Source organism: Scyliorhinus torazame, chromosome 17 (genome assembly GCF_047496885.1).
Source record: "Scyliorhinus torazame isolate Kashiwa2021f chromosome 17, sScyTor2.1, whole genome shotgun sequence".
Classification (NCBI taxonomy): Eukaryota; Metazoa; Chordata; class Chondrichthyes; order Carcharhiniformes; family Scyliorhinidae; genus Scyliorhinus; species Scyliorhinus torazame.
Window position 1 is genome coordinate 169,598,937 of NC_092723.1, and position 20,894 is coordinate 169,619,830.

Below are 20,894 nucleotides of genomic sequence, written 5' to 3' on the forward strand. Positions count from 1 at the left end.
ATCTCTGACTGCCAAATATCTTCTTGCTGAAATTTCAAAAGCAAAAAAAATGGTTTCTTCATCGTGTGACTTGTAAAAGTTCAAAGCCCTTTTCCCAAAAGGGGTGGTGTGTTGATTACACATCCTGTGTTATTGTTTGATACTTTGAAATTCACTCAGTTTAGTTTGGATGAAGGACCATCATATTGGAAGGTTAATGATCCATCCACATTTGTTGAACACAGATTAAGTTTAAATGTTTATTTTGTCCATGGTGAAATAGAAAGATCGGCCAGCTGGAATGCTATGGTTCTTTGGTTGATAGTCCATCCTTAAACAAAGGGATGTGTAAATTCCACTGATGGCTGTGAACATCCATGTTTAATTAGATATTTGCTTGAGGTTCAAGACTGTCTGCAGCTCCAAATGCCAAAAGTCACATGATTTCCAGTGATCATTTTAATGACCAGTTTGTGTTCAACATTTTTAATTATTAACTGACTGGAAGTTTATAATATACTGGAATATGATACTTAAATTGTGTGTTACTTTATTGTCAAGCAAGGTAAAGCATAAGTGCTTTTTGTGTTTCATATTACCAGTTTTGGCAAATGGAAGAGATGGTACACTTCCAGGAAAATGAAATGCTGAAAAACACATGACTCATGTTATAGCACCTCATGTTATAGTATCCAAATTCCCACAAGTACAAGCTGCACTTTGTAATGAATCTGCCATCTATCTTTATTTATCTCTGTGTATGATTTTCCAATGACATTGCTTCTTTTCTGTGCTGTAATCTTACACTGAGTGTGCCAAGGATATCTCTATGAGTGAGCTATTGTTGCTACAAATATATGAAGAACTGTTGGTTGTGCTCCATAAATCTATTTCTGGTTGCTTTCGGAAAGTTGCAGCGTCCAACTTGCTGCTGCACTCCCCTTGTCAATGGGCATCACTGATTCTTTCAGGTGGGATTTATAAAGCACTTGTATCTCTAAATTCCATTCGCAGCCTCACAGTAGAATCCATGGGGGTGATTTACTTCTATTTCTATCAACAATTACAACATGTTTTATAATGCTTCACTGATCTTGAAAGTGCACATATCATTGAAAGGATACACAGTGGAAGTTGGCAATTGCAGTTGAAGGGCAATACTTGATTTATTCTGTAAATAAGGTAAGCTTGAAACTTGGAAGATCAAACTTCCAACAAAAGTCTTTGATGTTCTGTACACTTGATGCTGGAGTGACAACAATTCTGTCAACTTGAAATGAAAACTGAGCGAGTTTGAAATACACAGCAGGTCCATCAGCATCTTAAATAATAAAAGATAGGGTAGCCTTTCATCGCAATAGATTGTGATGAAGGATCTAGGACTCAACAATCCCACTTTGTAGATTTTGCCCTGCTTTGTACTTCCAGCACATTTTATTTTTAGTTATGATGTTTAGTATTTGCATTATTTTTTTTATCTCAGTGGTTTAATTTTTTAAGGAGTTTTATCTTTCACTGGGAGTCTGTTCCATATTTTCACCACTCAACAAGAAAAATATCTTCCCATTTATAGTCACACTTGAGGTTTGCCAATTTTATTTTTGTGTCTGTAATTTCCAAACACAGTTCAAATTAAATATCAAGTTTTCATATGGAAAAAATCATTTAGACCAAATCTTTCAAATGTCATATTTACCAAAATTAGTACCTAGTTGGAAGTAAACTTGGTTAATTTAATATCTTTGGTATCATTTAAGCTTAGTACCCAGAATCTTTCAGTTGTTGGCAGTGCTTGTGAGTAATGGTAGTTTGTTTTTACAAACTGCCCTTTCACTCTTTACAACAAATCAGCGTACTGTACATAGAAAAATTATTTTATTCAAAACTATTCTGAAGAAACATAAATTAATATTCTGTCAAACATAAGAACAAATTTTCTGTCTTGTTCTAGTGTTGCAACCCCCTAGGCTAGTGCACAGTCAATTTCAGCCCCACTTGACCAGGAGTCGAAACACAATTGGATTAACCAATAATTATTACAAAAATACCAAGTCTTTGGCCCTTGGCTGACCAATAATTACAGTCACCAGGTTTGTAAATTTAAGCACAATTACTTTTTATTTATAACAAGAACTATAATGAAATATGCAGCAAATACAACTGGTTAACCATTATCTAATTCCTAATCCCCCACTTTAACTTGCCTCTGCCCTCAACACACACACACTACATAAGACAGACAGACACAGAGGGGAGGGGAGTGGTGAAAATAATAAGTAAAAAGAAATAATCTTTGTTTTAGATTGTTGTCTTTAAGCAGACCTTCCTTCAAAGTAAGCTTTCAGATCCAGATCGAAGTTTGCAGCCTGTAATGGTTTCACTGTAGATTCATTCATTTTCTACAGTTTCAGAAATACAGCAACTCACTGTTGAGAGAGACAAAAAAGCAGGTTCTTTCCCGTATGTGTCCAGGGCTCAACTCTGATTTCTTTAGGTCTCTGGAAATCATCCCACTCAGACAGGATCCAATCATCACCTGTTATTGGGCAGAGTATGGTCTTTTCATCAATCAAACCAAATGCCATCCCATCTCTTGGGTGCCTAGAAGTCTGAGTTTTGCTTTTCGAAAAGCTAGCAGCACCACATACTATGTTGACCTAGAGATACATGTCCATTAAGCATCTATGCATCAAAAACAATAAAGGCAAAAATAAAGAAGGGGGAAATATGGGAATCAGCAAGAAGGATCTTGCACTACTATTACTTGCACTCCAATATTCCTTTTTGTTTATTTGTAGTTTAATTTATTTCAATCTGATTCCATTCTTCTTGCACATTCCTTTCACAACAGTAAGTTGCTTTAAGTAACATACATGATTCAAGATACATGACAAAATGTATTCAGACAAAAATGGATCCCTATACCAAGAGGATATTAGGAAGGTTAACAAAAGCTTCAGCAGAGAAGTGGGCTTTAAGGAGGGTTGAGCAGTAGGATATGGGGGTAATGATGCACTTTCCCAGACTGCATCAGTGAACACAAAAGGTATTTATTAATAAGAATTGTAAAGCAGCCACATAGCTGCAGCTAGCTCCCCACAAAATGTCTCTTGCCTAAGAGGCCTTCAGCCCCTGGGGTGATTCTCCACTCTAAGTCCGAATTGGTCCCCCAGGCCAGGTGACCCTTAATCTGTTGTGTTGCCCTTAATGGGAAAATTACATTCCTCCCCCTTTTACTCAGTCCTAAATTCTAACTAAATATTATGTACATGTGTTAGACAATTATAAATTAAATCTTTGAGGGTTTTTTCTGTTCCATTCAAAGCGGGGTAATTTTGTAGGCTGAGATGCTTCCACAGGATTGACTTTAACAGGAATTACTCCCTTCTGGCTCAGGGAGTTCATTATTACTTGTTTCCACAGAGATATCAGTTATGCCTATAACAGGTCGATCAGGTACTTTGGTGCTTACGGGTTCAAAAATATTTCTGGATGGCAGTATTGACTGCTGGAGCAACTCCCTCCTCAAGTGGTCCACATGGTAACGAACGATCCATCCTTCCATGTCTATTTGGTACGACAATGGTCCCGTCGCAGAGACAATAATTCCAGGGATCTAACTTGATTCAGTACCGAAGTTTCACATTATGTACTTAATATAGGTTCTTTATGTTGCAGCGGTGATGGCTCATTGATAAGATTTTGGGAGTTGTGTGTTTAAATATAAACACTTTTAGAGGCTTTAACTGTGTACAGTTCCAAGTATGGTCTTGCATGAAGCTGTTCCATTCAGGCACATTATTTACCAAGTTCAGCACTAGACTGTTCACTGACCATGTGACTACATAAAGCACTTTGAGGGAGGTGCCACTCTCCAGATATACATTGACCCTGGCTCTGCCGAACATCTTATACTATAATGCATACATGCACATATCTTTGCAATACAACAAAGTCTTATGCCTTAACAGTTCTTTCACAATTTTGGTCTGTCACATGTGAAGGAATGGTCATGGTACTCTGTTTCTGGTACTTGGGTTGTGTGCTAAAGTTTCTTCTCTTTCCAGCATTTCAATTCAGCATCTTTTTCATCGACCATTTTATCATTTTTGTTCTTGTGTTTTTTTATTAGTGTGGCCATTTCAGCAGTCTTATTCTGGCACGTAATCTCAGTTTCTTTCTCTGCCTAAAATTTATGAATCTGCTGTCAATTTTAATATTGATGTGGAAATGCCAGCGTTGGACAGGGGTGAGCACAGTAAGAAGCCTTACAACACCAGGTTAAAGTCCAACAGGTTTGTTTCAAATCACTAGCTTTCGGAGCAGTGCTCCTTCACCTGAGGAAGGAAGAAGTGCCCCCACGGAACAAGCCCGCCCGCAGATCGGTGGGCCCCGATCACGGGCCAGGCCACCGTGGGGGCCCTCCCCGGGTCAGATCCCCCTGAGGACCACCCATGCATACTGACCTGACAGGTCCCGATGGTGCATGAGTTAAATGATTCACATCGGCCGTATTGGCCAAAAATGGATGGCCGCTCAGCTCATCGGGGCCCGGAGAATCGCCGGAGGGGGGGGGGGGGGGGGCACGTTCAACGGCTCCCGACCGGCGTGGCGGCGGTCACGCCCCGCCCGAAGAACGGCGCGGAGAATATGCCAGCCGGCGTCGGGGCGGGATTCGCGCCTCTGTAGACATCTGGGATGGCCACGTCCCGATTACAAAATGGACACTTGCAAAGAATGCAGGGAAAATTGGACAATACTAAGAAACAAGCAGGTGCAAGGTCTGTCTGTTGATTAGAACCTTCAGCTCTCAGACAGGACAGAAACTGCTAAGCAATCTACATACCAATAAGCCATTTCCGGGGACAAAAGGGAAACACTTAAATACACAATGTTAAGGCAGACACCCCGGCGCCAGAAGAGACTAAAACAAAGCAGACCAACGGTCACCTAGGACACGCCTAGCAATCAGGGAACCACCTCTCTATTGGAGGAAGATCGATATGAATGATTGTGAAAGACCCACTTAATTGAGGCCAAGTTCAAGGCCTGCCCAATAGCGGGCAAAGCCCTTTTCAGTATAAAAGGTATTCACCAAGGGAGAATCTTTCTTTTGCTTTGGCTCTCAGCGAAGAGAGAGACCAGCCTAGCAGCTACACGAGACCAAGTAAGTTCCAAGTCAACGCACGCTATGAGATAGATGCCCCTAGTTGCTATCCTGTAAACAGCTCAACCCAGCAGCCTCAGAACCGAGCAACGGCTATTGTTCCTCTGACTGAGTGGGCACCCAAAGCTAAGTATAGGCTTTAGTAATAGTGGTAGTTTAGTTTGTAGAGTTTATGCATGAGTAGATTTGACTGTGTGTAAATAAATGAGCATTGCTTTTGAAATTACTAACTGGTGTATCGAGTCATTGATCAGTATTCGGTTCTGAACCTTGTGGCGGTGTCGAAAGATACCTGGTGACTCTTGAGCAAACATGATTAAACAGAGCCAAATTAAGAAACACAGCCAAAGTTAACAATATTAATGTCGACTCCGCCGGGACTCGATTTAGAAGTGGCCTAACCACTCCGAGAGGACCCAAATTTGAATTGAGAATCCAATTGGAAACAGAAAAACCACAAGCGTAAGAACAGTACTGATCGAACCTCTGAGATTCGGAAGTGTGTTAATGCATGCGTACTACCAGGAATATAAGGTAAACCTGAGAGATTTTGTTGCATAAAACTGTCGGGAGTTTTGTAGGCCGGAAATTAGCATAAGCCATGTTTAAAAGACATGTTAAAACATGTTTACATCACCACTTTTTCACCCCCTGTTCCAAATTCAGTAGAGAATCTAGATAGAGAAAATGGCAATGAAGGCAATGGAACGCCTTATGAACCCCCAGGAATTCGAGGTCACAGCGACCAGTAGAGTAGGACAATGTCCCGTTTGGGAAGATGAGATCAGGAAATATCTCAAAGGGAAAGGATGGCCCCTTTGGAGTGAATTCTGCGATAATCAGGAAACAGGTCCTGGGAGTATAGGACATACTTGGTGGGAGAACCTGTCAGAGATCCACAAGAAGAGCTTAGGGAAAACTCGCAAGCCGATGGCAATCGTGTCCTATTTGGCACAATTGCGAGGCACAGAGGAGGTCGTTAGGATGCTCCGTAGAGAGATAGAGGAGAGAGACAGAAGTAGTGAGGTAGACGTGAGTGAGGTAGAGAAAGAGAATCGAGATTTAAAAGAGCAGTTAGCAGCAAGGGAGAGAGAGGTGGAATGTGCCAAGCGGGCACATCAGTCTTGTCTCGCGCATTTGAACAGTTTTCAGACGCAATATGATAAGGCCTACCAGGACTCGCAACGTGCGGTCTTGGTAAGACAAGAGACAAAACAGCAAGTGGAGAAATTGCAGAGACAATGCAATGATTTAAAAGCAGCTCTACGAGCACTCCATACTTCCACGACAAAACAAAGGCAGAGCTCAGTAGACCACGCAAAGTGCCGGAAGCAAATTGCAGAATTGCAATCTCTGCTTTCTGTTCAAAATGGATTTCAAAGTACATTCGGACCCCAATTAGATCAGGAAAACGGCCCCGATTGGCAGGAATTGAACGAGACTGCCCATAGATACGTACATGGGACATGTACGCAGGAAAACCCCCAGAAAAGGAAAGCACCCCAACCGAACAGGCAGAACACACCCCCATGAACCCTGTAACCACACACTGCAGGGCCACAGCAGAAGGAGAAACACATTTCCTTTACACAACCCCGTTAACCGTGACCCAATTACGGGACGCGTGTGGAAAAATTACACCATTCCTTCCCACTTCAGACTCGCACTACTTTTTCGCGAAAGTCAAACAACAGGCAACCATGTATGGCCTGGACGAAAAGGAGCAAGTGCAGCTCACAGTTTTAAGCCTCGACCCTTCAGTCGTGGCAGCCCATCCCGACCCACAGAATGTAGGAGGAGGCACACTCCAAGAGATGCACACAGCGATCCTTGATGCGATCGGCTTGAACAGAGGAGACCCCGTAGACGGCCTAAATAAGTGTAGGCAAAAGAAGACAGAGCACCCCACAGCGTTTGCTGGACGCTTGTGGATTCATTTCACCGCAGTTTTTGGAGAGTTAGCCCGCGCCCATTTGTCCCCAGATAATATGGTCAAATGGACCCGAATTCTAGTCTCCCACGCCACAGACGCAGGACGAAAAGCTTGCGCAGATTATGACCCCTCAGATGAGGCCCACAATGAAAAATGGGTTTTGAAGAGATTGTCCCGCGCTTGGGAGCAATCAATTGCAGGCAAAACCGCATTTATAACACCCGATGAAGAGCAGGCAGAGATGAACCCAGTTAAAGCACACCAGAACCCCGCATGGGTAAATGGCGGCAGGAACAGCCAACCCCAGCCCAAAGCTCAGGAATGTTACAACTGTGGACAGTTAGGACACTTTGCACGAGAGTGCAACATGCCCCAGAAGCAGCAGAGAAACCAACAGACAGGCACCCTAAACAAGAATAGGGCAAAGCCGATCCATAGCATTAGCGCCCGTTCAGAGAATGCAGACATGAACAGCACCGATTGACGGTGTTCGGGCTCCCCAAATTGGGTCTGCAACACGCTGTGGGACAAGTCCGGTAGACCGGTAGTAGCAGGCAAAGTCCGGGGACAACCCGTAGAATTTCTTTGGGACACTGGAGGGTCCCGCAACACACTCAATTCCTCCACGATGTTTCAGCGAGACATGTAGCCCACAACAGACCCCATCACACTCAGCGGTTTTACAGGCCATTTACAACAGGGACACATCACAGCCCCTGTAGCGATACAAATAGGGAACATCGCGACTAAGCACCCCGTAGTTTTAGTTGATCTGCTCCAGATAGCAGAACATATCCTTGGGATCGATTTCATGAGCTCCCATAACCTTTCTTTTGATCCAGTTAACAAGTGTGTATGGAAAATGACAAAGGCAGCACGAGCCCCCGCCACGCTTACAGTAGGAGAGTACGTAAACAGGATTAGCTCAGTAGGAGACTTCTGGTTCGACCCTCGAGCCATTAGTGCAGACAAACAGGTTAGGGCAGTCCTGCAGGAACATAAAGCAGCATTTGCACAGTACAAGCACGACTGTGGCAATTTGGCTGACTTTGTGAACATTACAGGTCCTGCTCCAAACCCCAGAAGCAGTACAGATTTCCCCAGGAAGCAGAGGGATAAATCTCCAAAGTAATAGAGAGTTTGTTGGATCAAGGCGTACTCAGATCAGTCGCTTCCACAAACAACGCACCGATTCTGCCCGTCAGGAAACCAGATGGATCATGGCGACTGACCATTAATTACCGGGAACTGAACAAAGTAACCCCAGCAGCAGCCCCCATCGTAGCCATGAGTCCCGAGACCATGCTCAAACAGGGACTCCAGTCAAAATGTTTTTCGGTTTTGGACATTAGTAATGGCTTTTGGTCCATTCCATTGGCTAAAGCGTGCCAGTACAAATTCGCCTTTACATTCCAAGGGCAACAGTACACGTGGACGTGCCTGCCACAAGGCCTCCACAACTTCCCCTCCATTTTCCACCGAAAGCTGGCAAATGGATAAGCAAAGTTTTCCCGCCCCGATTGTCTGGCCCAGTACGTTGACGACTTGTTACTACAGACAGACACAAAGGGAGAGCACATTTCGCTTCTCGTCGAACTCCTAGCACTCCTAAAAGAAATTGGTTGTAAAGTCAATCCCAAGAAGGACCAGATTTTGAAAGAAAAAGTGATTTACTTGGGAACAGTGATCACTCATGGTAAACGCGAGATCGTGCAAAAGAGAAGTGACTCGATCGTCAAATTGCCCCTTCCCCACAATATCTCAGCCCTCCGGTCATTTTTAGGACTGGTTGGCTGCTGCTGAACCATATTGACGGTTTCGCCACTAAAGCAGCGCCCCTTTCCGAACTTCTCAAGAAGCATGCACCTTGGGAATGGCTTCCACAGCATACAGATGCTGTGGTCGCCTTAAAAAGAGCACTCAGCACAGCCCCCACACTACAGGTCCCAGATCCACTGTCCCCATACACAATCGAAGTTGCAAGCACCGACCGAATCCTTTCGGCCATACCCATCCAGGAACGCCATGACCAATTATGCCCCGTAGCATACGCCTCACGCGCGTTAGACCCCGTAGAGCAAGGATTTTCTGCCTGTGAAAGGCACCTGCTCGCAGTTTTTTGGGCAGTGCAATATTTCGCATACATTACAGGACTCAAACCCCATCACCATCCTCACAACAGAACACACCCCGACACAGCTACTGTTAGACGGCCGACTTAAAGATGGCACAGGCAGCCAAATCTGCGCAGCCCGTTGGACCCTTCTTTTACAGGAACGGGACATCACAGTAAAACGAACCAAGACCTACACCTTACTTGCCGATAATTTGCAGTATGCAGGCACCCCTCATGAATGTGAGATCATCACCACAAAACACAACACAGGTCCATTTATTCCCAAAACACCTCCCAAGAAAACAGGTAGTACACCCCAGAGACCACAGCCACAGACACGTGCGCACCCCTGAAGATTTATGTGGATGGCTCCTCCACCGTGTTAAATGGAAAGAGAATTACCGGTTGCGGTATATATGTAGAGGACGCGCAGGATCGCACCCTCGATGAAATTTCATTAAAGTTGCCTTCGGCTCGCAGCCAGCAGAGCTGGCAGCGATTGCATATATTGTAGACCACGCAGACTCGTTCCCGACCACAGCAGACATCTATTCGGACAGCTTGCATGTCTGTAATAGTTCAACAGAATTCCTCCCCTTGTGGGAAACAAGAGGATTTGTTTCCGCGGACGGTAAACCCCTACCCTCAGCCCCATTACTCCGCCATATCTGAGAGACAGCGAAGGATAGGAAATGCGGAATAATTAAGGTTCGCAGTCATCACCGTTCTTCCCCCCCTGGTAACGTTAAAGCAGACGCCCTAGCGAAGGCAGGCGCCAGGCATGTTTACAGGAGGGCTTTTTGGAACAGCTTGTGATGGAGCCCACGAGGGAACAGGCCATTCTGGTCTTAGTGTTATGTAATGAGCCAGACTTGATTAAAGATCTTAAAGTAAGGGAGCACTTCGGAGGCAGTGATCATAATATGGTCGAATTCAATCTCCAATTTGAAAGAAAGAAGGTAGAATCAGATGTAAAGGTGTTACAGTTAAATAAAGGTAACTACAGGGGCATGAGGGAGGAACTGACGAAAACCGACTGGGAGCAGAGCCTGGTTGGAAAGACAGTAGAACAGCAATGGCAGGAGTTTCTGGGAGTAATTGAGGACACAGTACAGAGGTTCATCCCAAAGAAAAGAAAGGTTATCAGAGGGGGGATTAGGCAGCCATGGCTGACAAAGGAAGTTAGGGAATGCATCAAAGCAAAAGAGAAAGCCTATAATGTGGCAAAGAGTAGTGGGAAGTCAGAAGATTGGGAAGACTACAAAAACACACAGAGGATAACAAAGAGAGAAATAAGGAAAGAGAGGATCAAATTTGAAGGTAGGCTAGCCAGTAACATTAGGAATGATTAAAAACAAACGGGAGGCAAAAGTTGACATTGGGCCGCTCCAAAATGACGCTGTAATTTTGTGATGGGAGACAAGGAAATAGCTGAGGAACTGAATAAGTACTTTCCGTCAGTCTTCACAGTAGAAGACATGAGTAATATCCCAACAATTCCGGAGAGTCAGGGGGCAGAGTTGAATATGGTAGCCATCACAAAGGAGAAAGTGCTAGAGAAACTAAGAGGTCTAAAAAATGATAAATCTCCGGGCCCAGATGGACTACATCCTAGAGTTCTAAAGGAGATGGCTGAAGAAATAGTGGAGGCGTTAGTTATGATCTTTCAAAAGTCACTGGAGTCAGGGAAAGTCCCAGAGGATTGGAAATTCGCTGTTGTAACCCCCCTGTTCAAGAAGGGAACAAGGAAAAAGATGGAAAATTATAGGCCAATTAGCCTAACCTCGGTTGTTGGCAAGATTCTAGAATCCGTTGTTAAGGATGAGATTTCTAAATTCTTGGAAGTGCAGGGTCGGATTAGGACAAGTCATCATGGATTTAGTAAGGGGAGGTCGTGCCTGACAAACCTGTTAGAGTTCTTCGAAGAGATAACAAATAGGTTAGACCAAGGAGAGCCAATGGATGTTATCTATCTTGACTTTCAAAAGGCCTTTGATAAGGTGCCTCACGGGAGACTGCTGAGTAAAATAAGGGCCCATGGTATTCGAGGCAAGGTACTAACATGGATTGACGATTGGCTGTCAGGCAGAAGGCAGAGAGTTGGGATAAAAGGTTCTTTTTCGGAATGGCAACCGGTGACGAGTGGTGTCCCGCAGGGTTCAGTGTTGGGGCCACAGCTGTTCTCTTTATATATTAACGATCTAGATGACGGGACTGGGGGCATTCTGGCTAAGTTTGCCGATGATACAAAGATAGGTGGAGGGGCAGGTAGTATGGAGGAGGTGGGGAGGCTGCAGAAAGATTTAGACAGTTTAGGAGAGTGTTCCAAGAAATGGCTGATGAAATTCAACGGGGGCAAGTGCGAGGTCTTGCACTTTGGAAAAAAGAATGGAGGCATGGACTATTTTCTAAACGGTGACAAAATTCATAATGCTGAAGTGCAAAGGGACTTTGGAGTCCTAGTCCAGGATTCTCTAAAGGTAAAATTGCAGGTTGAGTCCGTAATTAAGAAAGCAAATGTAATGTTATCATTCATCTCAAGAGGCTTGGAATATAAAAGCAGGGATGTACTTCTGAAGCTTTATAAAGCATTAGTTAGGCCCCATTTAGAATACTGTGAGCAATTTTGGGCCCCACACCTCAGGAAGGACATACTGGCACTGGAGCGGGTCCAGCGGAGATTCACACGGATGATCCCAGGAATGGTAGGCTTAACATACGATGAACGTCTGAGGATCCTGGGATTATATTCATTGGAGTTTAGGAGGTTGAGGGGAGATCTAATAGAAACTTACAAGATAATGAATGGCTTAGATAGGGTGGATGTAGGGAAGTTGTTTCCATTAGCAGGGGAGACTAGGACCCGGGGGCACAGCCTTAGAATAAATGGGAGTCACTTTAGAACAGAGATGAGGAGAAATTTCTTCAGCCAGAGAGTGGTGGGTCTGTGGAATTCATTGCCACAGAGGGCGGTGGAGGCCGGGACGTTGAGTGTCTTTAAGACAGAAGTTGATAAATTCTTGATTTCTCGAGGAATTAAGGGCTATGGAGAGAGAGCGTGTAAATGGAGTTGAAATCAGCCATGATTGAATGGTGGAGTGGACTCGATGGGCCGAATGGCCTTACTTCCGCTCCTATGTCTTATGGTCTTATGGTTATTTTTGGAACCCCCCCGAAAGCACCCCAGTACACGCAGTTCAGGTCCCACAGACCAATATTCAGGATCTAGCGAAGGCACAGAAAGTGGACGAGAAACTGAGGCAAGTTTTAAAGGGAACCTTCCCAGCCCCGTGTGATAAATACAGAAACGCAATCACCACACACGACAGTGTGATTTTAAAGGATGGCATTTATATAGTTCCCAGCCAGGACAGGAACCAGATCATTTGTCAGTTCCATGACAATCATGGACACCAAAGAATTGAACCCACCCTAGCCCACCTCAGACCCCTTTGTTGGTGGCCTGTTTTGAAAATCGATGCAACGCACTACATTGAGAATTGCTTAATCTGTGCCCAGAACAATCTGGACAGATATGCGAAAAAGGCTCAACTTAGTCAAAACCCCCCCGTTATGGACCCTGGACAAATCTCCAGATAGATTATATAGGACCCCTACCCCCGTGCAGAAATGGTTACAAGTATGTGTTGGTGGTCGTAGGCACCTGCACAAAATGGGTGGAAGCATTTCCATCGCGAACTAATACGGCCAAGACAATGGCTAAAATATTAACATATCTCATCTTTACAAGATGGGGCCTCCCACGCAGTAGAGTCCGATCAAGGCTCCCATTTCACCGGGCGTGTAATGAAAAACATCCTCACGATTTTCAGCATTAGACAAAAATTCCATATCGCATACCACCCCCAGTCAAGTGGTATTGTAGAACGAATGAATAAGACATTGAAAGCCACCCTCAGGAAAATGGTACAGCAGAATAACAGCACCTGGGATTCAGTATTCCTATTTGCTTTAATGTTTTTAAGAAACACGGTATCCACGTCTACAGGATACACCCCCCACACCCTCATCACCGGACACCCCATGAAAGGCACTAAGTATTTATTAGGACTGGATTTGGCCAGCCCCGCAGTTACAGCCCTCACGCATGAAAATGCGGTTAAACAACTGATACAGAACATAAAGGCAGCCCAACTCGCAGCATCAGTGAGACTTGGAACCAGGCAGGAACAGAGCAAGGCTTGTTTCAACAAAACAGTACACGCCACTGAGTTTACAGTAGGGCAACAAGTTATGCATTCCCTTTACAACCCCAGTTCATTACTTTCCCCAAAATTTTCTGGACCGTACTCCATTTCGGACAAAGTCAGCCCCTCAGTATACAAAATAACCTATCCCAATGGGTAAGTCTGCGTAGTTTCATATAAACCAGCTCAAGGCTTACGGCTTGCAGAATAACCACACACACCACATCCTGCTCGCAGCAGCGGACGAGCCCCGCCCACAGATGACGTATTCCTACCCTCCTCCAACCACTCCAGCCCGCCCTCAGACATGACTTCAACTCCATCCCAGAGGCACAACTCCGCCTCTCCTTTCCTTCAACCAGCAGCGACAGCGACAGTGATAAAGATCACGATGACGATAGCCACAGCACACCATGTTATGACTATACCCCTGCACCAGGCCCCACTCTCAGCGAATCCGAGCATGATTCTACTGACCCATTTGAGATCACTTATATCAAAGCCCCTGACCCAGACCCACCGCCCGCCGATTACGGATTGAAGCATAGTAGCTCCAACCTCGACACACGATTCTGGTACCGAGACAATTCGTTCAGGCTCATCCGGAATGATGAGATGGACCCCAATTTGCCCCAAACAGCTTTAGCACGGTTACTACAGTCAAGAGTTTGGCAGCCGGAAGAAGATGACGACTTAGAGTCTGACTCCAACCAAACAAGTCCCCTTGCGACCCTGTTCGCTATTGAGCAGTGAGGTGTCCAGATGATGGAGAAAAAAGGAACCGATGGAGAGATACGGTGTCCTTTCTGATGGAACCTGCACCATTTTCGTTGTATGTTTGTTCGTTAGTGTTAACGTTAAGTGTTGTTTGTAAACCCGAAAGTTTTCACGGCCCCACATCACCACTCCTTTGATGCCCAATGCCTGTTAGAGGAACAAGTTTGTCCCCAGACAATAGTTCAGAGGAACTAGTTTGTCGACAGACACGACTCATAGTTACTCACCTGATTCGAGAGGAAGCCCCCACGACGACCACATTCTTACCCGTTCTTGCCGGTTGCTCAGGCAGTGGAGAAACGGCATTGGTCCCCGCCCTGCCTGAGGACCCCACCCCTGGTCAGCTACGCTCGGGTAGAGCACATACGGCATTGATTACCGTCCCACCCGGGGATTCCACCTATTTCTTACCCGCCGCGGCCCATACGCACCCCATTTTGGCTTGTTACGTTCAAAATTCTTTTGTTTGGTTTTGGCAACCCTTAGGTTGCTTCCCTATGCTATTTACATCCTCAAACACTGGGATGGTAAATCACACAGGCTGCGAGACGGCTCGCAGTACGGCAGTATTTTTCTTAGATGTCTAGTCCAAATATTCGTGTTTTTTTTTTTAAATGAGGGAGGCACAGATGGTGACCAATTATAAAGGGAAATTGGCAATAAAGGACAGACAGACAGACATACGAGATCTTAAGCATAACAGAAATTATGCTTGTGTTCAAAGAACTCCGGAACCTCAGGAACCCCAGAGGAAGACAAAGAACAAGACCGACAAAGATGAAGACAACCTTCGTGTTCACATAGATCTTAGTGGGGTCCCTTCAATTGCGCGCGGATGCTACCCCCCTGACCCCTACCACACAAACCGTAAATACATGGAACCCCAATATAACTAGCGCAGCGACAGCTAGCAATACCCCGACCTGGTGTGATAAGTTTATCACCTGGTACTCACTCTCATATGTAGTCGAAGCACTCTTAGTGCTGGTGATACTTTGCAGTGTCGTGCAAACATTTAGAGTTAGGAAATGGCAAAAGAGAGCATATCGCTCTCCCACCCCTGTATACAGGTTTAGGTCCCCCATTTTCGGATTTCACCAGACCCCGAACCCATTGGGTCGGATTAAAGAGCATCCATTTTTCTTTATGTATTCTGTGGAATAAAGAGATGTAAACCTCTGTGTCTGACTGCCTGGCCAGAAAAATTTGTGTGCTGCTATTTTGTACAGTTTCATGTGTATAGATTTTTGGATTGTTTGAATGAGGATATTTTGTTGAAAATAGTTAGAGGTTCCAGTTTTTTTATTTTTCTGTAATGCATGTATTAATGTCATAGCGCCCCGTAGAGTCTTATGATAATGAATGTATTTAACATGGTTTAGGTAAAATTGTGTTGCATAGTCTAGGACAGTGTAGAGCCTAAGTATGGGTGCTCCAGTTGGTCAGAGGATGAAGACGGCGTAGTAGTGTGATCCTTCATGCTTCGCGTTGAGGATCACAAGGAGGGTGTGTAGCCATCTGGGATGGCCACATTCCGATTACAAAATGGACACTTGCGAAGAATGCAGGGAAAATTGGACAATACTAAGAAACAAGCAGATGCAAGGTCTGTCTGTTGATTAGAACCTTAAGTTCTCAGACAGGACAGAAACTGCTAAGCAATCTACATACTAATAAACCATCTCCGGGGACAACAGGGAAACATTTAGATACACAATGTTAAGGCAGACACACTGGCGCCAGAAGAGACTCAAACAAAGCAGACGGTCACCTAGACACGCCCAGCAATCAGGGATCCACCCCTCTATTGGAGGAAGATCGATACGAATGATTGTGAAAGACCCAATTAATTGAGGCCAAGTTCAAGGCCCGCCCAAAAGTGCGCGAAACACTTTTTAGTATGAAAGGTATTCCCCAAGGGAGAATCTTTCTTCTTTGGCTTTGACTCTTAGCGAAGAGAGAGACCAGCCTAGCAGCTACACCAGACCAAGTAAGTTCCAAGTCAACGCACACTATGAGATAGACGCTCCTAGTTGCTATCCTGCAAACAGCTCAACCCAGCAGCCTCAGAACCGAGCAATGGCTATTGTTCCTCTGACTGAGTGGGCACCCGAAGCTAAGTATAGGCTTTAGTAATAGTGGTAGTTTAGTTTGTAGAGTTTATGCACGAGTAGATTTAACTGTGTGTAAATAAATGAGCATTGCTTTTGAACTTACTAACTGGTGTATCGAGTCATTGATCAGTATTCGGTTCTGAACCTTGTGGCGGTGTCGAAAGATACCTGGCGACTCTTGAGCAAACGTGATTAAACAGAGCCAAATTAAGAAACACAGCCAAAGTTAGCAACACCTCCCACCGGGGATTCTACGACCCGGCGGGGGGGGGGTCGGAGAATCCCGCCCATGATGTCCACCACATTAGATAAGCTGCCAACACTCACAACCCAAGTTCACATGTGAACACAAGTGAGGTGCCAGAGAGTTATCAATGCTTGTAGACGCTTACTCCAGTAAGCATCAGTGTCTCGCAGAGAGCAGCAAATTAGGTGACAGGGTGGGAATTTTACAAATACATGTCATGATGGCAGAATGCATTAAGGCAGTTTCCTGGAGACTATAACCAGTATAAAAATCAGTAGAAATTGCAACCAAGTGGCAAATGAATTTCAATGTAGGAAAATATGATTCACTTATGAACTCAAAATGAAGGAAAGCTAGAAACAGTGGAGCCCAAAGACACTTAGGGTACATGGAGTCCAGGTAAATAGATTATTAAAATATAATTTACAGGGTACAGAATATAATCAAATAGGTTAATGTAATGTGAGCCTTTATATCCAGAGGACTAGAATACAAGTGGGTTGAAGTCATGCTTCAGTTATACAAAGCCCGAGTTAGACTACACCTGGTACCATGAGCACTGCACCCTGGGAATTACATATTAGCCTTGGAGGGAGTGTAGCAATGATGTTGACAAGCTTTATCTAATAACTAAAGTGAAACATATTTGAAGCTATCCCAACGTTCATCAAATATTTTTAATGAACCTTTGGTCTGCAACATACAGGCCAAAAAACAGGTTGATTTGTGCAATTGCTTGAACTCATATCTTTCATGTTGAAATTAAAATACATCGCAGTACATTTCTGCTGAACAGCATTTGAAGGTCACCATTCAATCATTATACTTGAATGAACATGGTTTTCCTCGTGGTATAATGATGCCATGATTCAATCAATGAAGGTAAAAGGTCATGCGGCATAATAGAATGGAAGTTACAAATCACAAAAAGTAAAAGTTCTGGCTTGTCACTGAAAATTTAGATTGCATTTAGGTTATTTATAATTTTTCTTGCCTTCATCTTTTGTTCTGCTGAAATCAGATGCTGATAATATCAAAGACAATCAGAAATGTGACTGTAACTCCACAAACCACTGATACTAAATTATGCCAGTGTAAAACAGAAACTTTGGAGGCTGATGCTGTTATGGGTTCAAGCATGATACAGTGGGATAATGTTGCAATGGGTTCCAAACTGAAATGATACAAATTTCAACTACCAAGTGGGAAAGTGGCTTAGCGATTTGCCAGCTAGTCTTGGAGTGGCAATTTTGGCCAATTTTATCAGTCCTCATCAATATGCCGATGACTGAGTTCCCACCTAAGGTGCAAGGCAAGTCAGTGGGAAGCCACAAAAGGTAGGGGTTCTATGCAAGTGTAGTAACAATGGTTCTTTGATGTCATACAGAGACTCCAAGTCACAGGTCAGTCACCCTTATGTGCACTTGTGCTGAATATAATACTGGTAGTGTGTTCCTTCATAATTTTAAATATTTTACCAAGTAACTTGACTTCATTATAAAGCCAATGCAGTGCAGAACTACCTGACAAAGCAACTCTATGGCAGAATAATAAACAGGAGATGTGAAAATAGTATTTACAAGGGCTGATGAGTAAAATAAGTCTGGGAAGAGCAGAACCAGGGAAGGATGAGAAAAAAGGAATAAACAAAAAAACAAGAAAGATATATTGTCATTGAAGGAACCAAAATTATTGCTGTTTGTCAGTCCCTTATGCTTTATAATTGATGCAAATATTCACTTGAGTTGAACAAAGCATTTCTTGCTTGACATATAAAATGGGCAACGTAGCTAATAAAATAGCTGCAACTATCATCTTCTTATGTGTATTCAGCTGCAAATTCCGAGACGATATCATAGTCTCCTGAGACTGTTATCCTGGTTGTTTCAGTTCCAGTCAAAGATTATAATGATTGCAGCTTGGGAATTACACTGTGTAATATTATATGAACACTTCACACAATCAAATTCCTCTGGAACCTGTTTCAATAGGAAACTAAAGATTCTTATTAAATAGGTGAGATACATTGACCAGATCGATCCAGCCTGGAAGTTTTACCAGATAGGAATTTGATACAAAGACACTCATTGCTAATCTGACACCATACAGATCCACATACACATTTTTAAAGACCTGTCCCCCATGCAAATCCATTACGCATATTCTAAACTACAAGTAATAACTTTATCTCTTCAGGATAATTTGTCATTTTCAAATATTTTATGCAAGTTTTGAAGCAAATGTATAGATTGTCGAGCATCTTATAAAAGCAAATTACTGCGGATGCTGCAATCTGAAACAAAAGAGAAAATGCTGGAAAATCTCAGCAGGTCTGGCAGCATCTGTAGGGAGAGAAAGGAGCTAACGTTTCAAGTCTGATGACTCTTTGTCAAAGCTAACAGACAGAGAAAGTGGGAAATATTTATACTGTGGAGTGAGAATGAAAGACAAGTCATACTCCTCCACCATACCCAGTACTAGTCCACTCCTCCACCATACCCAGTACCTCTTCCATCACCCATGGCACCTTGCCATGCAATCGCAGAAGGTGTAACACCTGCCCCTTTACCTCTTCCATGCTTAACATCCCAGGCCCAAAACACTCATTCCAGGTTATGCAGCGTTTCACTTGCATCTCTTCCAATTTGGTCTATTGCATTCGCTGCTCCCAATGTGGTCTCCTCTATATCGGAAAGACCAAACGCAGACTGGGTGTTCACTTTGCTGAGCATCTTCGGTCTGTGCGCATTCAGGACCCTGACCTTCCCGTTGCTTGCCATTTTAACACAAGACTCTGCTCCCGTGCCCACGTGTCTGTCCTTGGCCTGCTGCAATGTTCCAGTGAAGCTCAACGCAAACTGGAGGAACAACATCTCATCTTCCAGTTAAGCACGCGACAGCCTTCCAGTCTCAACAACTTCAGATGATTAGCTCTACCCCATCTCGACTCATTTGTTTTCATCCCATTTAATTTTAACTGTCTTATACCATTTCTTTCTTTCTTGTCTTTCTTAATATATATTTAACCCCCACCCCCATCATATCCACCTTTCTCCTCTTTGATTCCCCCTTCCCCTCCCCCCACATCTACAGGTCACCCTCAGATGTTAGTTTCTCTGCTTTTTGGCATTTCACATCTTTTGTTCTTTCTGGGGACTGCCATTAGCACTCTTTCCCCTTGGTTTCTGTGGCTATTAGCACCCCGTTTCCCTGGGTTTCTGTGGCTGTGACTCATCTTTCATTCTCACTCCACAGTATAAATATTTCCCAATTTCTCTGTCCGTTAGCTTTGACAAAGAGTCATCGGACTCAAAACGTTAACTCTTTTCTCTCCCTATAGATGCTGCCAGACCTGCTGAGATTTTCCAGCATTTTCTCTTTCGTTGGGCATCTTATATTGTGTTAGCAACCTTAACTTTTAAAAAAATATACAGAACATGATTAAAAACACAAAAAACCCAATGAAAATCTAATGTACAGTGTCCCAACCAATATATAGAGTCGCTTATTCTTGCTCCGAGGCACGAGCAACCCTGCATTGTGAAATCTCTGGAGCCGGGATTTATAAACATATCAATATGGAAAATTATGTTGACATGGAAGGCGTAAGGGTAAAGAGTGATGGATGGGGGCATGGAATGGCACTAAGTTCACAAAGGGTCTATGGAGTCGGGTGGCATGGTAGCACAGTGGTTAGCACTGTCACTTCAGAGCTTCAGGGTCACAGGTTCAATTCCCGGCTTGGGTCACTGGCTGTGTGGAGTCTGCATGGGTTTCCTCCAGGTGCTCCGGTTTCCTCAACTCTCATAATATTAACCATTATTCATTAACTCACACATTGACTGACATGGTGGCCAGACGTCCTAAACCCAACGGGTTTATTTACAAACATATCCATATTGATATGTTTGTAAATAAACCAGCAACTCTTATGTTGGTCACAGGAAGTTTATTATAACTGATTGGCCTCACTAAATTCCAATTTTTTTTGTTGCATGTCATCAGGCCCTAAACTCCTAGTGACATTCAAACACAGTCAATTTCAAACCGTAGCTCCAGCAGCTGACAGTAAATGCCACATCATGATGTTTCAACAATGCATGCATGTCCCCAAAAGACAATTTTACTTGCTCTCATATCTTGATACTCCATTTTAGTTAAGAACACTGACCTTAGTAAGTCAATTAACCTTTAAATGCAAATTGTGTTTAATAAAATAATAAACGGACTGTATTTTGAGGCTTGTCAAGCTAAATAATCTAAATCCTTAACAAGATCAGAAAGCATTAGGTGAAAACCATTTCTTTTGCAAGATATTCCAGTCACCAGACAGACAGAAACATTAATTATTAA

General features: G+C 43.8%; 1 protein-coding gene across 5 annotated transcripts in view; it reads right to left on the minus strand.

Annotated features, from left to right (window-relative positions):
• cacna1ha (calcium channel, voltage-dependent, T type, alpha 1H subunit a) overlaps positions 1-20,894 on the minus strand; it is a 455,001-nt gene that overhangs the window by 238,966 nt on the left and 195,141 nt on the right. The gene's annotated exons all lie outside the window — the stretch shown is intronic.